The sequence below is a fragment of the Protopterus annectens genome, chromosome 12.part0, assembly GCF_019279795.1.
Source record: "Protopterus annectens isolate FY-2018-M chromosome 12.part0, PAN1.0, whole genome shotgun sequence".
In the NCBI taxonomy this organism is placed as follows: Eukaryota; Metazoa; Chordata; order Ceratodontiformes; family Protopteridae; genus Protopterus; species Protopterus annectens.
Window position 1 is genome coordinate 741,362,176 of NC_056746.1, and position 24,062 is coordinate 741,386,237.

Below are 24,062 nucleotides of genomic sequence, written 5' to 3' on the forward strand. Positions count from 1 at the left end.
TGTCTTTTAATGTCCTTTCCATCCTCCCGACATAAAAAGCAGTGCAAGAGTTACATAGGGTTGCATGCACCAGTCTTTTTGTATTGCAGTATTAATTACCTTGCATTTGATACGTCTTCCCTTTGATAACATATGCCTGGGAACATTTTATATAGGGGCAAGCTCTACAAAACCCATATCTTTTCAAAGTAAAATCTTGATTGTCTGAAGAAGAAATAACAGTCATTTCCAGGAAATCTTTTAACTCTTTACCTCTCCTGAAAATTATTGTTAGCATATCAAATGCAAGGTAATTATAACTGCAATACAAAAATAAATTGCTGCTTATCATAGATGAAAGCATTAATCGTGGTTGTTTTAGTGAATAAAGTTGGACTAGTTGCCGTTTCTCGGTCCTGCTGCTTTTTATTGCGGATTTTACACTTCGGTTTCTACCCTCAGGGCAACTGAGGTCCTGACACAACTGTATTATGATGTAACAAGGCCTGTGAGTTCCTAAATAATGATACTTGAGACTCTGGCACTGCTGTACAATAATGGCCTTAGGCTTTGTATTCTACTCTGATGGTAACTGAGGCTATGACACTACAATATTATGATATGACAAAGCATGGGCATTCCACTCATATGATTTTATATGTCCCAATACTTCTTTCAAGTTTATACCAAGGTTTTATGCAGACTGTAATAGTACAAATTTGATTTACCTAGCAACCTGTGCTTTATGTCCCTGTTATTATGTGGGTAAAACCACTCAGAAACTAAAAGAGCGTATCAGTAAACATCTTCATGAGATACGCTGACAAAATGACAATAATGCTTTAGCGAAACATATAATGATGCATCCTGGTCACCATTTCACTTTTAAAGTGTTACAATTGATATATGCTAACTGCAGAGGAGGTGACATGAGTAATAACTTAGAACAAGTAGAATTGAGATGGATCTTAAAACTACAAGCATACAGACAGCCAGGGATTAATAGCAATGTTAACTTGAAACCTGTCTTGAAAGCATGTAGGTTGAAATAATAATGTATGTATATATTTCTTTAAGTAGTCAATTACTTTCAATTACCTTCATTGCTAAATTTGTTTTATGCTGTATATAAACGTAAGCTTTGAACATATGCCTGTATAAGACTCGAGGAAGCATTTGCAAGAGCGCTTGTCTTTTATTCATTTTATGATGCCTTTTATTAAAATTGTTTCTGCAGTCATGGTTATCCAGCTGGTTTTTATTCATATGGTAAAATATAAAAAAGCACAAACCAACTGTAATATGAATGTCGAACCCAGCACGGAGGCTCGGCCAGAACAGGAACACAACCTTGCTGTAGTATAACTTTTGTTTCGCGGCTCCCCACCACAAAAGCTCCGATGACAAGAATGTAATGATAAAATTGAAATTTATTCCGTGTGAACTTCCACTGTAACACGTATAACAAATACTTGATACAGTCTCAATGTCTCAATGTCACAAGATACGATTACTGTTACAACAGAGGTTAAGCGCTTTCATCTGTAGCTCACAGACTTCCTCAGAACCATTTTTTCACTTCCGATACTCTTTTAAATACGCCCCTTTGCCGCCAAAATTGTTTTAGTTTAATGATACGTTTAAAAACTTTGAATACTTTATTTTGTGTGTACATAAACAGATAATTAATGATGGTAATAGTAAAATCCATGAATAGCTATTATTATTGTGTAATTTCTTGTTACTATATGCTAGTACATTATAACTTGGTTGACAATGTGACGCTGATCGAATAAATAGATAAATAATAGAATAATGTTACATATGCACTAGTGTTGGTGAGTGTATTAGCTCATTGTGAATGGCTTCCTCAACGCTAATGCTTTATTGATCAATGAACTCTGAGCTAAAGGTAAAGTGCTAGGTGCAACAATCTATACACATATTCTGTGTTATAAAGGGGTCAATAGTGTGTAGTACTAATTATATACAATCAATATAAATAAGTGCTGATGAAATCACTATCAAAATTCTAATATAATAATTTAATATGATGGACAATTTTGAATGATGAACAATTTTAATATCTAAATCAACTCTGATTCTACTATCTAAAACTATATATGTCTACACTGAATGAGCACATATAATAAATAATAATTAATATTTAATATTACTTTGATAATTGATATATGTATATGTTTTAATAAAAAATATAAATATTAAATATTGAATGATATGTATATGCGTCAGTCATAATTGTAATATATCACTAATAAATACTTTAAATACTTTAAAAATACATAAATTAAAATTACCATTGTATTATTGCAGTTTATAGATTATCATTTATTAAATGTTATAGTTATGTATTGTCTATACAAATTAAAAAATATAAATAAAATTTAGTATACCTACTGAGCCTACTAGCCATGAATACAGTATAATGTAATGTTACTTGTTAATGCCCTAATATAAGAAATGGTTTTATACTAATATATTCATTAAGGCCAGGGTAGGTGGTTGCATCAAGACATATTTGCCACCTACTTTCTAAACATCCTAGTTTGGCCTTCCAATTTCCACTATCATTTTTTCTTTCCACCTGGTCTATGATAAAGAACTTAAACATGTGGTCATTGCCTTTATCTAGGACATGTTTACTTAACGCATTTTTTGTATCACCCTTTTTGATCTTATAATAATGTTCATATATCCTAGTTCTTAATTTTCTCTCGGTTTTTCCTACATAGTACGCAGTACATTTTACACATGAAGCTAAGTATATCACTCCTTGGGTGTTACAATTACCTGGTTTTGATTTACATTTACTTTTCAGTATGTTGTCAATTTTAAGACTATGTTGTAAGGACAGATGAATATAAGTGGAGTAAACTCTCCTCCTAGTGTATCCAGAAAATAAAATGCAATCGTAGAGATAAATATCAGATACGGAGGAGAGAACACAGCATGAAGTCAAATTCCAATAAACTCAAAAGTACCAATATAATAAAACACAGAGTTTATTCGAGTAAGCGCTTTCACCTACTAGGCTTCTTCAGACTCGTAGACACAATACAAACAGTGGGGTAAGGCTTAAATAAACAGATTAGGCGGGAAACGCTAATCATGACTCATCAATGTCAACATATAAATAAATATATTGTTATATTAGTGGAACTAAATAATCCCTATTGTGCATAGCACTACTCAAATAGGAACCATATTACACTAGTGCATACATGGATATATCTTTAGTGCATTCCTTAAGTTAACAACAAAATATTAACTGCACTTGATCTATAATATACAATGTTCCTATCTATTTGGTATACTAAGTACCACATTTAAAAACATAGAAACAATATAAAAACATTATGTAAGACAACAATTATGTAAGACAACAATTTTAAAAACAATTTTAAAAATAGCTATAGGAGTGTAGTCATTCAGAAACTGTCATACAGAGAGCTAACACAAAAAATTAATTATGTACCTACTAATATGCCTTGAGTCTTCTCATTCTCAGGAATGGTTTCACTGATAACTTGGCATTTAGCCCTGGGGGTGCATCGGATCTGAGTTTCATGATCCACATATTTTCCCTGGCTTCTGTATGTGTTCTTATATCACCTCCTCTAATGTCCATTTGTATTTGTTCTAATATCCTAAAAACAAAAGTGTGTGTAGAGTCAGAATCAATGACATGTTTTGCAAGTGCATTACTTCTATGTTGCATCCTTATTGCATATAGATGTTCTCGTATTCTATCTTTTAATTGTCTATTCATTTTCCCAATGTAAAATGAGAAACATTTTTGACAAGTTGCAATATATACAACATGGGTAGATAGACAATTACCATTGGCTTTCAGATAGTATGTATGCTGACTAACTGGGTGTATAAATGTAGTTTCATTACTAATAGAAGAGCAATAATTACAGTTACCACAAGTATAGGTGCCATTGGGAGAGTCAGAAAATGAAAGTCTAGATTTTTTACTATCACATAAAATCCTTTTGATACTCTTCTTATTTTTGTACCTGAATCGTGGAAATTCTCCTAACCTCTCCTTAACCTGAGTATCCACTGTAAGAACATTCCAATGTGCTTTAACAACTTCCTTGATTCTCCAAGCATCAGTAGTGTAAAACATAGTAAATGCCTCTCTGAAAGAATTAGATGGTGAGGAGTCTTTAATTGCTGGCTTACTATTTGAAAAGTACGGTGCTGCTATACCATGTCTAGATTCCTGAACCTTTTCATACCCCTTAATAATTTCTTGATTATTATAGCAACGTTGAGATAGACGAGTATATAAATCATTCAAGTCCTGCTCATATCCTAAATTGGTCGGATTATATCTAGAAGCCCTCATTGCTTGTCCTTTAACTATATTATTATATATGTACTGCAGATGCATGCTATGACGGTGAAGAAGTGTATTAATGTGACATTTCTTCCTAAAGACACCTGTATTCACCAGTCCATTAGGTAGTTTCTCCACATAAACATCAAGAAATGTGATCTTAGTAGTAGATGACTCATGACTAAACTTAATGTAAGGTGTAACATTATTTAACTGATCAACAAATTCATTTAACGCACCTGTGGGACCTCTCCAAATAAAGAAGAGGTCATCCACAAAACGTCTGTAGAACACTATGTGTTCCATAAAGCTGGGTATTTCATACATGTAGGTGTGTTCCCATTCTGCCATGAATAGGTTGGCGTAGCTATTGGCACATGAAGTGCCCATAGCCACGCCATCCCTCTGCAAAAAACAGTCATTCTCAAAGCAAAAGATATTGTTATGTAAAACAACCTCCAGCAGCGATACAAGTAACATAATCTTAGAATCAGATAAATCAGAGACCCTTTCCAAGTGTCTGGTCAAAAAATCAACACCAACGCTATTCGGAATCACTGTGAACAGTGATTTTACATCCATTGTTAAAAAAGTGAGTTCAGATACATCAATTATATCCTTCAAACAATCATATAATTCAATTAAGAATTGTTTGGTGTCTTTTAATATAAATCTATTCATATCAACAATAGGCCTCAAATTATGTTCTATAAATATGGAGGAAGGTTCAGTAATCCATCCCCTCCCTGCTACTATTGGTCGGAGGGGAGGGTCTGTTATACTCTTATGTATCTTAGGACGTCCACTGATCAATGGAATCAAGGGTGACTGGACATCAAGAAAGGAAAAGAGTTTATTGTCTATGACCTGACTATTCAATAATCCTTATAGAAATGTATGTACCCTATGTGAGAATATTTTCACCAAATCTATATCTAGGGGTTGATAAAACTGTGTATCTTCTAGCATACTTAACATCCGATGAACATAATCTTCATAGCTCATAACAACAATGCCCCCTCCTTTATCAGCAGGTTTAATGCAAATGGAGGTGTCACTTGAAAGATCTTTCAGGGCTTTGTTCTCTTGATAAGTAAGATTGTATTTATTATGTGTATGTGAATGGTCACTATCCCTAATCCCATACAAATCATCTTCAACTAATTGACTGAAAGCAGATAGTAAAGGATGTAAAGGGGGGACAAAAGTGCTGGGGCGATGAAAACTTGGGTTGACAAAGTCATCACCACTATGATTAAAATATAACTTCAAAGACAAGTTACGTACAAATAACTTAAAATCTCTAATTGTTTCTTCGAATACACTACGTGTGGTGGGTATGAAAGATAATCCTTTAGATAATACTGATACCTCTACATTGTTTAAAACTCGCTGAGAAAGGTTAAAAATTAAGTTGTCCCCTTCCCTTTGTTCTCCCACATTTTCTTGATGTTTCTGTTCGATGGCTGTTCAAACGACAGTTTCCGCTTCTGTCGCCCCCTGCTCAGAGACCTCGCTCTCCCTCCTTTGTGGTCTACTCTGATCGGAAAAGGGCGTCTATTATTAAAAGTGGGCTGGTTCTCTAATCGGGAAGTAGAAACTTCTCCTTGTGGATGTGCGGAGGGATGTGCAGACATATTAGTCCTACTTCTCACTACTGGTTGAGAACTTGTGAGTGTATTAGTATTGCTATCTATGTCATGCCTTACAATAATCACATCAGAGGTACAAACACTGTCATTATTAGTGACATCAGTATTTCTATTAACACCAGAATCACCAACTACTGTTAATGTTTGTATGAGTGTTGGTTCCTTCTCAGGGATTAAACCCAGTTGTACTGTGTTATTCCCCTCTCTCCCAGCATTCTCTGTTCGTAGAATTTGAGGGGAAGGTTGAAAATCGGCTGATGAAGTAACGTTAACCCGAGCCCTATTGTTTGCAGAATTAACATTAGAGCTATCAACAGTACTGTTATTATTATTTAATGTCCGTGGCCAAGTAAAGATATGGCCTAATTTAAAATCTGTTATGTCCCTTTGTAGTTTGTGCCGCTTCTGGGAAAGAAGCTTCCTTTCATATTGATTCACATTGTCAAGTAAGCTACCAAAGTTCTCCTCTATTACCGTAGCCGGAAAACAGTCATTTAATGCTTTTTGTTGCTCAGAGATCTGTGATCTAAGTAACTCTTCAATTGGATGGAAAAAATTATTTAAAAGCTGCATGTATTTGCAACTAACCTCTAGATTTAATTGTTGCCACTGGAAGAGTAATTCAGGATATAGGGTGCCGGTCGTTGGCATTTTCAGCACTCGAAGACCTCTTGGGATAATCTTCCTCTGCAAACAGACGTCAAAATGCTGGCGTTGCGACTGCAAACGTTTTAGCTTCAAAAAGTCGTTTTCGATTTTGTTGAGAGCTGTACGAAGCTCTTCCCTGTTATACGTATGTTCCGATAAATCCAGACCATCATTATTGTCCTCATAGAGTGCTAAAGGATTAGCACTCTCACGTAGACACGCATTAAAACGTTCAGTTAATGGTATAGCTAGATGCAAGTTCCTGATTGGTTCCTTGATGGTATACGGTAATTCAATCTGCTCAGGTTCCCCTTCTGCCATGTCTCCACTAATAAAAACGTAACAAAGCGATAAAGTAAGGACAGATGAATATAAGTGGAGTAAACTCTCCTCCTAGTGTATCCAGAAAATAAAATGCAATCGTAGAGATAAATATCAGATACGGAGGAGAGAACACAGCATGAAGTCAAATTCCAATAAACTCAAAAGTACCAATATAATAAAACACAGAGTTTATTCGAGTAAGCGCTTTCACCTACTAGGCTTCTTCAGACTCGTAGACAAAATACAAACAGTGGGGTAAGGCTTAAATAAACAGATTAGGCGGGAAACGCTAATCATGACTCATCAATGTCAACATATAAATAAATATATTGTTATATTAGTGGAACTAAATAATCCCTATTGTGCATAGCACTACTCAAATAGGAACCATATTACACTAGTGCATACATGGATATATCTTTAGTGCATTCCTTAAGTTAACAACAAAATATTAACTGCACTTGATCTATAATATACAATGTTCCTATCTATTTGGTATACTAAGTACCACATTTAAAAACATAGAAACAATATAAAAAACATTATGTAAGACAACAATTATGTAAGACAACAATTTTAAAAAACAATTTTAAAAATAGCTATTAGAATGTAGCCATTCAGAAACTACCATACAGAGAGCTAACACAAAAAATTATGTACCTACTAATATGCCTTGAGTCTTCTCATTCTCAGGAATGGTTTCACTGATAGCTTGGCATTCAGCCCTGGGGGTGCATCGGATCTGAGTTTCATGATCCACATATTTTCCCTGGCTTCTGTATGTGTTCTTATATCACCTCCTCTAATATCCATTTGTATTTGTTCTAATATCCTAAAAACAAAAGTGTGTGTAGAGTCAAAATCAATGACATGTTTTGCAAGTGCATTACTTCTATGTTGCATCCTTATTGCATATAGATGTTCTCGCATTCTATCTTTTAATTGTCTATTCGTTTTCCCAATGTAAAATGAGAAACATTTTTGACAAGTTGCAATATATACAACATGGGTAGATAGACAATTACCATTGGCTTTCAGATAGTATGTATGCTGACTAACTGGGTGTATAAATGTAGTTTCACTTAATCAAGTAAATATTGGCTACAAGCAGATTGAATTAATATTAGAAGAGTATCTTCTTGACAATAGAATTAGTGAGGAACAGTACAATTATTTAAGGAATGAATATCCTATTATGGCCCGTATAATAGGTATACCTAAAATACATAAGAACCTTGCAGATCCCCCATATAGACCGATTATATCGGGTTCAAAATCAAAGACATATAATATGGGTGTTATGGTGGATCATTTGACAAAACATGTATACAACAACGTACCACATTTGGTAAAAGACTCTTGGCATTTTTTAAGAAAAATAAATAAGGATGTATGGAGAAATGATATCACTTTTATCACGGTGGATGTAAAGGATTTATTTTCATGTATACCGAAAGAAACAGGTTTAGACTACTTTTGTAACAGTCTAAGGAAGTTTTCAGTACTTACATGGGACAGAATTCAATTGTTAATGAGTATGATGGAACTTATCCTAGATCATAACTATATAGAACATCAAGGAGAAAAATTCAGACAAACCTCCGGTGTAGCGATGGGTGCATCTTGTGCACCCATATATTCCAACTTGGTTATGTTGGAATGGGAGGATCAGTTTATTTTTCATAGTGAATATTATAAACATATGCTACTATATACACGATTTTTGGATGACATATTCATCATTTGGAAAGGAGATACTAAAGACATACCTACCTTTATTGAGTATATTAATAAACCAACAGAATTTTTGAAATTCACCTACACAGCAGAGAAAGGAGGTATTGCCTATTTAGATACATATATCAGTAGTAATGATGAAGGATTCACTTCTAGACTATATAGAAAACCGACATTTTCTAATGACTACATACAGTTTGGAAGTTGTCACCCTCCACACACTTATAAGAACATAGTGAAGGGCCAATGTGTGAGAGCAGCAAGGAGGTCATCGACAAGAGAAATTATGGAAAATGAGTTGGCACCGATATACAAATTTTTCAAAGAAAGAAACTATCCTACAAATATGCTTATTGATGTAGTGGAATTTGTCAAATCCCAATGGGGAGTTAAATATTACCCATTGTTAGGGAAAAGTGACACAAACACAGTGAATAACAATAGAAAAATGGTAAATAGACGGGTATGTGTCACTATGTTTAATCCACAGACGAATATAGTAAAGGAAATTTTACAAAGACATTGGACTATTTTCACAAATAGTGAAGAAGTAAAAGACATTATAGGCACTTCTCCCAACATAGTACTAAAGACAGGACATAATATAAAGAAGTTATTAGAAAGAGGAGCAAACATATATAATTTAAATCAAAAGAAGATGAGTGGTACACAAAGATGTGGTGCATGCAAACAGTGCCAACACATTAACGTTGAACATAGTCTTAAAATTGACAACATACTGAAAAGTAAATGTAAATCAAAACCAGGTAATTGTAACACCCAAGGAGTGATATACTTAGCTTCATGTGTAAAATGTACTGCGTACTATGTAGGAAAAACCGAGAGAAAATTAAGAACTAGGATATATGAACATTATTATAAGATCAAAAAGGGTGATACAAAAAATGCGTTAAGTAAACATGTCCTAGATAAAGGCAATGACCACATGTTTAAGTTCTTTATCATAGACCAGGTGGAAAGAAAAAATGATAGTGGAAATTGGAAGGCCAAACTAGGATGTTTAGAAAGTAGGTGGCAAATATGTCTTGATGCAACCACCTACCCTGGCCTTAATGAATATATTAGTATAAAACCATTTCTTATATTAGGGCATTAACAAGTAACATTACATTATACTGTATTCATGGCTAGTAGGCTCAGTAGGTATACTAAATTTTATTTATATTTTTTAATTTGTATAGACAATACATAACTATAACATTTAATAAATGATAATCTATAAACTGCAATAATACAATGGCAATTTTAATTTATGTATTTTTAAAGTATTTAAAGTATTTATTAGTGATATATTACAATTATGACTGACGCATATACATATCATTCAATATTTAATATTTATATTTTTATTACAACATATACATATATCAATTATCAAAGTAATATTAAATATTAATTATTATTTATTATATGTGCTCATTCAGTGTAGACATATATAGTTTTAGATAGTAGAATCAGAGTTGATTTAGATATTAAAATTGTTCATCATTCAAAATTGTCCATCATATTAAATTATTATATTAGAATTTTGATAGTGATTTCATCAGCACTTATTTATATTGATTGTATATAATTAGTACTACACACTATTGACCCCTTTATAACACAGAATATGTGTATAGATTGTTGCACCTAGCACTTTACCTTTAGCTCAGAGTTCATTGATCAATAAAGCATTAGCGTTGAAGAAGCCATTCACAATGAGCTAATACACTCACCAACACTAGTGCATATGTAACATTATTCTATTATTTATCTATTTATTCGATCAGCGTCACATTGTCAACCAAGTTATAATGTACTAGCATATAGTAACAAGAAATTACACAATAATAATAGCTATTCATGGATTTTACTATTACCATCATTAATTATCTGTTTATGTACACACAAAATAAAGTATTCAAAGTTTTTAAATGTATCATTAAACTAAAACAATTTTGGCGGCAAAGGGGCGTATTTAAAAGAGTATCGGAAGTGAAAAAATGGTTCTGAGGAAGTCTGTGAGCTACAGATGAAAGCGCTTAACCTCTGTTGTAACAGTAATCGTATCTTGTGACATTGAGACATTGAGACTGTATCAAGTATTTGTTATACGTGTTAGAGTGGAAGTTCACACGGAATAAATTTCAATTTTATCATTACATTCTTGTCATCGGAGCTTTTGTGGTGGGGAGCCGCGAAACAAAAGTTATACTACAGCAAGGTTGTGTTCCTGTTCTGGCAGAGCCTCCATGCTGGGTTCGACATTCATATTACAGTTGGTTTATTCATATGGTAACTGACACTATGAAACGATTGTTTGATTGGTTCATAGGTAAGTACTAGGCTAGTTGCCCTTGTGGACAGTTTTAAGCCTAGCCAGTTTCCCATTTTGTAGTTGAAATAACCTAATTAATTGGGTTAAAGTCTAGCCTTACCCATCCCTTGTTCAATAATTATATTTTATCCCTAATGAAAATAACTTGGGTTATATCACAGATAATTTGAGGTGACCCATGCATGGGATAAAGCATTTAGGAGCTTCCTCTGTCCATTAGTATTACATGGGGCAATCTTATAGATGTTCACAGGTTCATAGATTAGTACTAAGCTAACTGCTCTTGCGAGCCATTTTAAGCCTAGCCAATTATCCCTTGTGAGACTCAAACCCTGCACTTTGTGTTTGTAAGGCAAACACCTTAATCATTAGGCCACCCTCCCAACCCTAAGATAAGAAGCAGCCACTGGCTCTTTGGTGATCATAGGCACGTTCATAGGTTAGTAACTGCCCTTGTGAGCCATTTTAAGCCTAGCCAATTATCCCTTGTGAGACTCAAACCCTGCACCTTGTGTTTGTAAGGCAAACACCTTAACCATTAGGCCACCCTCCCAACCCACTTTAATATTTCCCCCAGCAACCCCTTCATTAGGTTCACCAAGTATGCACAAGCACCAAAATTAAACATTTCCCCAAACAATCCCTTTAGTATTTTTACCAACTATGCACAAATACCAAAATGAAACATTTTTACATTGATCCCTTCAATAGTATGTCCAAGTGTACACAAGCACCAAAATGAAATATTTCCTTAAGTGATCCTTTCAGTAGTTTCACCAAGTATGCACAAGCACCAAAATTAAACATTTCCCTAAGTGATCCTTTCAGTAGTTTCACCAAGTATGCACAAGCACCAAAATGAAACATTTCCCTAAGTGATCCTTTCAGTAGTTTCACCAAGTATGCACAAGCACCAAAATTAAACATTTCCCTAAGTGATCCTTTCAGTAGTTTCACCAAGTATGCACAAGTACCAAAATGAAACATTTCCCTAAGTGATCCTTTCAGTAGTTTCACCAAGTATGCACAAGCACCAAAATGAAACATTTCCCTAAGTGATCCTTTCAGTAGTTTCACCAAGTATGCACAAGCATCAGAATGAAACATTACTCCCAACAACCCCTTCAGTAGTTTGCCCATGTCTGCACAAGCACTTCACTGATTCTAAAATGAAACATTCCCCCCAGTGACTCCCTCATAGTTTGTCCATGTATGCACAAGTACTTCACTGACTCAAGAATAAGACATTTCACCCAATGACCCCCTTCGGTACTATGTCCATTTATGCAGAAACACTGAAATTCTATAAAAAATAAATTTTCTATTTCCCATCCATAGATCTAAGTTGTGCTTGAAAATGGACAAGGATGAACTTTGTTTTATGTGGATAGGGAGTCTGTTCCACACCAGCAGTATGCTCTGAGAAATATACCTGCTCCTCCAAACCATTCTGTTAATGTTGCAGAAGAGGTTTAGATCTGTAGACTAAGTATTTCTGATACCATTTGACTTCCTGATGTGCAGTAAATCCATCAGTAATGAGTCATAGAGGATGGTTTATATGCTAGACACAGGTCATCTCTTACCAGTCTGTAGGATAGTGACAAAGCTTTGAGTCAGTCCACGTAGGAAATGTTGTTCAGGCATTGCATTCTTTTAATAAGGCATCTCTGTGGGAGTTCCAGTTGTAGCATGTGACTGAACAGATGCATCCCAAAGGGGGCATTATATTCGATGACTGGCCTAATGAGGCCTGAATAAAGGGGGGTAATGACATCCCTAGATATACACACAATATCTTTGTTTATAAGCTGGGTAATGTAGAAAGACTTTCTTATAGTGATAGACACAAAATGGTCAAATGTTAGGGGATTGTCCACATAAGGGATGTGATGATCACACACTTATGATGTGACAAAGCTTGTGTAATCTATGGTTACAGAAACTGAGGCTCAGACACTGTTACAGTATGATGTAACAACACCTTAAATATTGATTTTTATTATTTTATTTTATTTTGCTTTTGTTTACCAGGTTTATCTGACTGGGTTTAGTCAAAAACTCTTTTCAGTGAAGGCCTGGGGAGAAAAGCTTCAGCAAATTACAAACAATTTTAAACATTCAGTAATATACATGAACAGATATCAAGTGATATTTATTAACAATTACATGTATAATTGCTAATTAGATAACGTTCATATAAAAAAAGGAGCAACTATTACAGTATTAAAGATACTTAAGCATTAGCAGATATTGAACACTGAGCATTTAAAGCGGTGTATCAGAAGGTTTGTCAGACTGATAATAGATCATGTGATTAGTGCTTAGAAATTCAAAGAAATGGAGGTGAGTAAAGAAACTAGGTAGTACAGAAAATGTTAATATTGTAGTTAAGAGGTGGAGTATAAACCAGGTTAAAAGACAATTACATATATATGTATGGCTATAATAAAGTTTATATCAGAAGGATGGAACTGGGAGTGAGCAGTGTCACAAAACAATGTATAAAGTTAGGAGATGCTAGTAAATTATCTATATGTTATTAGACGGCCCAGTGGTGCAGCGGTATAGTTGTCACCTCACAGCAAGAGGTTCTCTGGTTCGATTCTCTGCTGGAGTGCCTTCTGTGTGGAGTCTGCATGTCATCCCTGCATTCATGTGGGTTTCCTCTGGGTGCTCCAGTTTCCTCCCACATTACAAAGACATGTGTCTGGAGTGTTTTTCCCTTGGCCTCTGCTGAAAATTGGCTTTGTTCCAAGTCGGACTTTCCCGGTTAACAAATGTTAAATAAAGACTGGTTGTTGGTACTGGGAAGGTGCTGATTATAGGATTCTGAAAGAAGAGAAATGGTTTGACAATATGGCTAGCTGAAGATAACAGTGTCATTTATCCTGAGGATGTACAGAAGCAGATCCATTGATTTCATAAGTGAAGTTGTAGTTGTATTTTAAATGGGTTTGAATTCTGAATGGATTTCAGTGAGTGTTGGATGTGGTTCCATAGTTTGGGAAGTAGTGTTGGATTAAGTTGTTAGGGGCGGGACAATTTCCTGCCTCAAAGTGAAGTCTGTGCACTACAGTTAGCTGTGACACAGATAGGTGATGTGGTAGTTCTAACTCATTTAGCTCTCTGAGGGCTAGACAGTAGAGTGTCCTACGGTTATAGATTACTGCAAATTAGACTATTTTATTATGAAGTTGCTCAAGTTTGGACAGTTGAGAGACTTGAAGGTTAGTGAAGACTGGGTCATCACAGAGGAAAGACTGCAGTAAAAACAGTAGAGTCTATACATCTTCTGGCTATATCGCTGAGCTAAGTTTGTACTCTGTATAATGCACCTAGCCTTTTTTTTAACTATGTATGTTACAGGGAAGTTGATTTTCAACTGGCCATCAATGATGACACCCAGTAATTTTGTGTGGTTTACTTCTTCTATCATGATGCTGCTTTCAGAGATGAGTGAATAGTATTGTTATAGTATAGATGTATATTGTGGTGAAGAGCAGTAATTTAGGTTTTTGTTAGGGTTTAAAAAAATAATAACTTTTCTTAAATAATGGCATTGTATAATGCCTCCTTGTTGCCCTTCCGCAGCTGTCTGGTATTCTGCAGCAGTTCTGATGTACTGCGCATGGGTATGCCTATGCAGTACATCAGAGCTGTGGGCAAAAGCAACGGAGAAAGCAAGATCTCCATTGCTTTTTACTGTTTCACTATGTTAAATGGGTTTAACATAGCGAGACAGCTTTAAAAAAAGCAACGGAGAATCTCTGTTGCTTATTTTAAAGCTGTCTCACTATGTTAAACCCATTTAACATAGCGAGACAGTTTTTAAAAAAGCAACGGAGAAAGCAAGATCTCCGTTGCTTTTTACAAACTGTTTCACTATGTTAAATGGGTTTAACATAGCGAGACAGGTTTAAAAAAAAAGCAACAGAGAAAGCAAGATCTCTGTTGCTTTTTACACACTGTCGCGTTATGTTAAAGGAGTTTAACATAGCGAGACAGCTTTAAAAAAGGCAATGGAGATCTCCGTTGCTTTGTTTAAACCTGTCTCGCTATGTTAAACTCCTTTAACATAGCAAGACAGTGTTTTAATAAAGACTTATACTAATGGAAAAAGTCCGGGCGACCAGACCTTTTTCCATTAGTATAAGTCGATTTACAACATGCACACTGACCAATCAGCGTGCACGTTTTGGAATATTAATGGGGTGTCATGGTATAATGTGTATGTTTTGATTGGCTGAGTAGTAGGGATTCTTATCTTTGGTGAGAAGTTGTGTTTTAGATTTCTTAGTTGTCTGCATGCTAGTAAAGTAGGAGCTATTTTGATTTTTGCCCAGACCTTCCATACTTTGTCACTTTATTTCAGGAAAAATTACATAAGCAAGCATATCAGGACCAGGACAAAATCCAAAGTAAACAGTATAATAAGTGAAAAGATGTCCACTGGGCCAAAGTTAGGATAAAATACACTTTAATCAGAACTATAAAACAATAAAGCAGTAAAAATAGGTAAGCGCTTTTGTGGGACTACCGCTTCCTCAGACCATAAAAGCATACCCTCTGTTAGAACTCATTTAAACACTTTCCTACCAATCAAAGACAAGATAAAATCACATGGTTTATCTTAATTATGTAAGCCTATCCTTTTTAGAGCCGGCTTTAACGAGACAGCATTATTAAGTCCTGGATGAGCATCTGCTTTAAAATCTAATATCCATCTTAATTCCATGAACTCGGTCTTATTAACAATGTCACCCTCTCTAATATTGACGTTTACCTTCTACAAAACCAGAAATTTAAACTGGTGGGTATTACCTAGTTCTAGAGCATGTTTAGCTAGTGCAGTAGTAAGTTTACCATTATGTATATCATTCACATGTTCAATTATTCTCTCCTTCAAAGTACGGTTGGTCTTCCCAACATAAAACATTTCACAAGCATTACATTGAGCCTAATAAACAAGATTTTTGTCAGTGCAATCTGCATAAAATCAAAACTCAATAGCCCTATGATTTCTGGGATGCATAACTGAAGTAGCTGACCAAATGTATCTACAAGCTTTGCATGATTTACAGGCGTAAGTGCCCTGCCATTCAGAACATGTGCTAACAAATCCAGTTTGCTTATAACATAAGCGTTGTTTCAGGGTCCTATTGTTTCTAAATGTAAAATGTAGAACCTCTCTAACTACTCTACTTATATCCTCATCCATCACCAATAATCCCCAATTTTTCTTTAAAATGTCACACACAAAGTTGATATTACTAGAATATGTCAAGACAATCCTATTCACACCACTGTCCTTAAGAGGCTGCAGGCCTTCTGACTGATGCTCAGACCTATCAGAAAAATAAGGTTTGATTCTATTCCTACCAACACCTTCAATGGCCTTCTCAATATCTCCTATCCTGTAGCCACATTCTAGCAATTCAATACGTAGGGTATACAAAGCCTTCTCCAGGGATACTGCATCAGTGTAAAACCACAAGCACCAACCAGTAATAAAAGAAAAGGAAGAAGTCTTCAGTACAGGTTGTCTGAAGAAGTTCATTTTAATAAATACGGATGAAAGCACTTACATCATTTAAAATTTAGTGTCTGATTCTTGATTTACCTTTCTGCTTCTTCTTAGTGTTTGTATTACAAGTTTTTGTGGGGTTTTTTGTTCATTATTGGATGTGGAAATACAACTGCTTAACAAAGACTTGAATTTCATTCCTGGTTTTGTTGTGCCTGAAGATGCTTTTGCTAATGTTGCTGTCTCTTTCTGTAGATTACTAAATTTAAAGTTACATTTTGGTATTAGTGATCACTGTCTTGATTCTCAGAATGAGTTTAGGTTTCATAAATCTAAACTGAATTCTCCTATGAATAAGCCACTTTTCAACAATGTGAACTCAAAGATCTACATTTTGGATTTGGATCTGGTACTGGTTTGTCTAAACATAACTTAATTAAAATAGATGCTCAGACTTTAAATAATCTTCGTAACAGCACTAATTTGGTTATTGTTCCTGCTGATAAAGGAAGAGCCATAGTGGTTATGGATTGGTCCATGTACTTGGCAGAGGCTCCGAGACAATTGTCTGATGGTAGGTTCTATGCTAAAATGGCAGTTGATCCCATTCATGAATTTAAGATGGATATTGACAACTTTTTACAACTTGTTTTAGGTGAGGGCATCATCAGCAGAGAAGTAGTGTCTCATCTAACAGTACAGGACTCCTTACCACAACAACTTTACCTACTGCCCAAAATACATAAAGATCTTCACCAACCACCAAGTAGACCCATTGTTTCAGGAAATGGATGTTTAACTGAATCACATTCAGCCTTTCTCACCAAATATCTTAAACTGTTATTGCAGGGGGTTAGAGCTAGGATACAGGACACTACTGAGTTTTTAATATTATCTCTGATATGCAGTTAGAGCCAGGCTGGATTATGTGCACTTTGGATGTAACAGCACTTTATACAAATATACTACATTGGGCCGGCCTGATGGCTCTGGAATATTGACTTTACCATATTCCACTGTATAGTCCTGGTTTCAACACATTCCTCATATGTTTACCTGAGCATGTTCTTAATAAGAACTTGTTTTGTTTTAATGGTGAGTGCTTTCTTCAATTGAAAGGGACAGCTATAGGTGCATCTTTTGCTGCCATATATGCAAATCTTGTTATGGGCTACCTTGAGAAACAAATTATATATGATAGGAATCATAATTTATTTTTAGATGAGATCAATATTTGGCATAGGTTTCTTGATTGCTGGATGGTATGGAAGTCAGATGTTGAATATTTAATGGAATTTGTTCAGTATCTTAATGACAATAGGTGGGGTATCCAATTTACTGTACACTATGATACTGATCAGATCTCTTTTTTGGTTGTGAATGTGGTTCGTATGAAAGATGGTACTTTAGATAGTAGTGTTTTTCATAAATGCCCACAGTTTGACACATTATTAAATGCCTCTAGTTGTCATCCTAAACACACAATACGTAACATTCCCAAATCTCAATTCTTATGGATTCCTGGAATTTGTTCCACCGATGAAACTGTTATATCACAACAGAATGAGTTATTTACTAGATTTTGTGATAAAGGATATCAGAGATCCCACATTATTGAAACTAGTCAATTTGCCCAAATTTGTGATAGGTTACAATTATTAAAATATCAGAATAGAGATCATAAGGGTAAACATGCTATTAGGTTAATTACCAGTTATGGATGTAACACTTTTGGTTTTATGGATCTAAAAGGAAACATTGGGACATTTTATTAGCAGATGACAGATTGTGTGACATCTTACCATCTAGATGCCTCTTTCATTTAGGAGAGGTAGAACATTTGGAGGCTTTTTCAATCATTATAAGAACAAAACTTATTGTAGGTATCAAAAACAAACAACATTGGATGGAGGCATGTTAGTGGGTCGTGTTGCTTGTGGTTATTGTACGTTTTGTAGCTATGTATTGAAGAGTAAAGATTTTACCAGCAGGAACACTTCCAAGGTTTTTGAAATCCATATTTTTGGGAATTGCAGTACAGATTGGATTATTTATTCAGTTATATGTACTTGTTCCGCTTTTTATGTGGGACAAACATCACGCCCATTTAGAATGCAGATATCAGAGCAATTAAGAGACATTAGAAACAAACGTATATCTAATGCATTTTATAAACACCCCATAAAACACTCCACTGCACAATTTATGTTTGTGATTATTGATACAATTGTAGGGAATAGGAACCATAAAGCGGGTTAGCATGATGTATTAAATAAAAAGGAGAAAACTTGGATCATTAGACTAGGAGGATTATTTCCCCCGAGTCTTAATGAGCACCTTTAATTATTTAATTAGTTAATCATGATAGGAATGGGTGGGACATATATATATATATATATATATATATATATATATATATATATATATATATGTGTGTGTGTGTGTGTGTGTATATATATATATATATATATATATATATATATATATATATATATATATATATATATATTGGCTAAGCATCTGGTGTCATTCTAAGGGGATCCAGTATTTGTCTGCCTGGGATGACATGATTGACAGACCATGATGCTTTGCCAGAGATGGTGTGCACCTGTCACCCCTGGGATTCCGGATACTGGCTAAGGCTCTTGACACCCCCTATAGTGCCTTTTTTAGGCTAGGTTCAAATGACAAAATTACCACTGCAACAGGTACAAGCAAACAAAATCTGAGGATAATGCTACTCAATGCTAGAAGTCTAAACCTCAAAATTCACTCACTCAAGGCACTCCTTAAAATGGAGAACATCGGCATCTGTGTAGTGACAGAGACCTGGCTTAAGGCTCCAGACAGCACCCCTGCAATACGAGGCTAGAATTCATACCACACCTTTAGGCCACCTAACCTGGTCCGAAACACTAAAGGTGGAGGTGTGACTATATTCACCAAGAATGTCCACACCTCCAGGCTTGTTGCCCAACATAATGCATCTGAAATTCTCCAGGTGCAACTAACACTAGGCAAGACTGCAATCCAAATTGTAGCTTGCTACAGATCCCCCACCATGCCTCAAGATTCCCACTTCACTTTTTTTAACATACTGGAAAACATTAAGGTACAACCAAATACCCTAACACTGGGTGACTTCAACTACCCCACCATTAATTGGGAAAACTACTCATGTACCAACTCATTTGCTCAACATTTTTTGGAACTCATAAATTCCAACACCTTGGATCAACTTATCCATACCCCCACCAGGGGCATCAATATCTTAGACCTGGTCATTACCAACATGGGCAACTGATGCTCCACATCAGTGGTCAACTCCTCATTGGTCAGATCCGACCATAAGCTAATCACCTTAGACATCCACCCCCCCCCCCCATTATGGTAACCACCGTAAAAAACTTCTCCAAATCCAACTTCATGCTTCTTAAGACAGAAGTGGCAAACTTTACGACACCCATGCAGACAGAAAGTAGAAATACAACTGCAGAATCTTGCATCAATGCACTGTATGAACACATACACGATTGCATGGACCATGCCATCCCAAATAGAACCAAGATGCTCTCCTCAAAAAAACGAAGCCAATCTGGTGGTCCCCTGCCATAAACAAACTCTACAACAGAAGGAAGAAACTTTTGCAAAAAGGAGTAAAATCCCATGATTGAAAAAACTCCCTTGCCAGCCTCAGTAGGAAGCTGAGAGCTGTCATAAAATGCGCCAAAGCTAGTTATGAAAACAAAATCACCACAGATTCTAAAGACAACCACAAGGCATTCTATAGTTATTTCAAGAATTTCAATGGAAACACTCAAATCTGCTCTGAGTTACAGCACGATGGCACTTAATATACAGAACCAACTGATACTCCCAACATCCTGGCGGATAGGTTATGTGCTAATTTGACCCCCCTCTCACCCCTAAAGGCACCATCTCAATACCAGAAAAATGCCAAGTCCCAGTGAACATGGCTGCACAGATAAAAACCCCACTCACCAAAACCATGGAACCAAACAACATCCCGGGCTGTGTTCTGCCTGAACTACAAAATGAACTGGCACCCCACCTAAGTACCATGTTCAGTCATAGCCTCACTTCAGGCGTTGTGCCTACTGAATGGTGCACAGCTATGGTTATCCCACTCCACAAGGGGGGATCCACCACTGACCCCCGGAACTACTGGCCCATTAGTCTGACGAGCCTGATCTGCAAAGCCATGGAACGTATCATCATGGAACTTATAAACAAAGACATAGGTAAACTTCAAACTCTGGACCCCACCCAGTTTGGGTTCGTGAAAGGTAGATCATGTCTCGTAAGCCTGATTGACTTCTTTGAAGCAGTCACCAGAGCCATGGATGAGGGTAAGGTGGTTTACACAGCCTATCTAGACCTTGCCAAGGCCTTAGACACCATCCCCCACTCTAGGATCATAGATAAACTCACTAAACTGGGCATAATTCCCTATGTCATGTGATGGGTTGCCAACTGGCTCTCTGACAGAACCCACACTGTGAAAGTAGCCAACTCCAACTCCGACTCCAGACCAGTGACAAGTGAAGTACCACAGGGTTCAGTCCTGGGTCCTCTCCTGTTTAGCATCTACTTCTCTGAAGTTCACGCCAACACAGAGGGCCTATGGCTAACAAAGTTCGCAGATGACTGCAAACTGTGAGCCATTATAGAATCCCCAAATGATGTGGACATTCTATAAAAGGGCCTCACTGAGACAGATGCCTGGTGTCAAAGCCATGGCCTCAAGCTCAACGCCAAAAAATGCATAGTTGTCCCCTTTGGGAAAAACCCTGTGCCCATGAATTACCATATAGCTGGTAGTCCACTTAACATTGAAAGTGTGATAAGAAACCTAGGGACACAGGTGGACAGTAGTCTCTCCTTTGATAACCACATCGCCAAGAAATCCTTCCATGTGGCACACCTCATCACAAAAGGTTTCTCATTCAGAAAAAAGGAGGTCATCGTTCCTCTCTACTCATCCCTCATTAGACCTATTATAGAGTACAATACCCTGTTTGGTATGTACCTCACAAGACATTTACAATAACTGAAGAGGCCTCAAACAGATGCCCTATGCAGACTGCCTCAAAAAACCCCAGCTCTTCTCCGTCGCATATCGCCTACTCAGTGGTGATCTCTGCCTAACATACAAAGTCATGTCAAACCCAGAGCTGTTGGACATGCTACACTTAAAGAAATCCCAATCTCTCTGAGCCACAAGCTCCAGGAACCTAAACCTGGTCACCACAATAAACAAAACATGCTGGAGAGATAGGTTGCTGTCCCAGAGACTTCCCATACTCTGGAACAGACTGCCCGTTCATGTCAGGCAGAGTGCCTCATTGACCCTTTTTAAGAGAAATCTTGATGATTGGATGGGAAATAGGCAATTCACCGCCAGGGATCACTTCTGTGGCTCTGCTCAACAGGGGCAGAAGAAAATAATTTGTTTGGATGTTGAAAGCCAGGGAATCTTTATGGCTAGGCTTATATAGGCCCTAGGGCTGATAGCCTAGTACCTATCTAAAATCTATGAACATATATATGTCATGCCTTGCCTCATACCGAGTGCACTGATGAAGGCCATAGTGTTGAAACCGGTTTGTGATCTTTTATAGATTATTGCACTAATTCTAGTGTTTATTTGGGATGCTGTATTTGCTATTTAATAAAAATTGGTTATCTCACTTTGAGTGCAGGCCTACTTTGCTTTTACATAGACTGATGTGCTCTTGGCCACTAAACTTGCCATCCATGTGGTAGCCTGGTTTGGATAATTGAAATCCCCTATAACCAGAGTGTTCAGTAGCATTTGGAATGTCTCCAGTTTGGTCACGTATGCTTCCTGTGCATCATGACCCATAGAGGGGTATTTATAATTGGCTATGACTTGAATGGAGGTCTTACCCTCCATAACCTGAACTTGGAGTAGTTCCATGGAGATATCCAGTCTAACTAGATGGGAGGTGAATTTATCTCTAATATAGATAGAAACAATGCATCCTGTGGTTCTCACATGTTCATTTGTGGTCTGAAAGTGTGGAAGACATTGTAGCCCTGCAAGGCCAGGGTACTCTCTGAGCCCTTGAACCAGGTTTCTGTGACTGCACAGACATCGACATCTTCCAGTGATAGAAGTACTTCCAGGGTGTGCAGTTTTTGATTTAAGCTTCTAGCATTTAGCAGCATGACCCTTATTTTGTTATGATTGGCAAATTTCACATCAGTAAGTCTGTTTTTGAGAATTTGCCTAAAAAAGGCACTATGGGGAAGAGCCTTTGCCAGTAGCTGAAAGCCTTGAGGTGCCAGGTGCAAATTGTTGACTGTGGCTTCCCAGGATGGCAGGAACTGGATCCCCTTTGAATGACACCAAAAACTAAGCCAATTATTGAAATCAATCACTTTTTGTTTATGCTGTAGTATGCTACTCAAGGCTAGATACATACCTGGCTGGGCACTAACTCAGAAAGCTCAATCATGTCTCTCTTCATGTAGTCCATTGAGGTATGTCTCAGGTTGTTCACTCCAACATGAATTATGACAGAGTCATAATGTTACTTGTTGCTGAGAGACCTGAGTGCATGTTTGACCTAATAAATCCCGGCACAGGACAGGCCACTGAATGTGAATTTATTTTTGTCCAACATGGTGAGTGGGACATCCAGTGTCTTTCTATTGAGTCTCCAATGATGAGAAAAAAAATTTTTTTGAGTGCTACGCCTTGTGGGCTTGATAGGTGAAACACTGGAGTTGCTTTGTGTCATGGGTGGTGTTGGAACTGTGTTAGTTGTAGCAGTCTTGTGTTTTGGAGGTCTCTGGTATCTTGGTAGTTTTTCTGAGAGAACCTCTGTGTAGGTTGATTTTTGTGGTGGATGCATACAGTGTGCATTAGTAGTAGCACTATTGCATATGTAGTGGTGTGTGGGTTGACAACCTCTTCCATGTTACTGTTTTGAGTGTGACAGAGCATGGATTCAAGATTCTTGGTGTAGAAACATCTCTCCCATTCTGTACTAGACTGAGTTATTAGTAGAGTGTTGTCAGTGTATATGAGGCAAATGCTACACTGCCTCAAAAGACCCAAGTCAACAAGGTTGGCAGGAGAAACAAGGGTAGTCCAACTGTCCACAATGCTAGGTTGAAGACTGTTAATGCTAGCGGGAACTGTTTAGGATCAGTCAAGGAGGAGCACAGTGGATGGATATTTCTGCCTTTTTTTTTTGTAATTTAATAGGTTTCTGATCTCTAGCAGTATTTCTTTGGCTGGGAGAGTACTAATGATGAAGGCTACGCTAATGTGCTACAGCTGTAACTAAGGGAAAAACTATTGAATTAATCTGTGTGGCTATGGTGCAGAAATAAACAGCAGTGAGTGATGCTGCATGACATGTAAACAAGCAGAAACCTGGTTGTAGATCAAGGAGCATGTGCTATGTGCTCTATCTTTAAGAAGCACGTCAA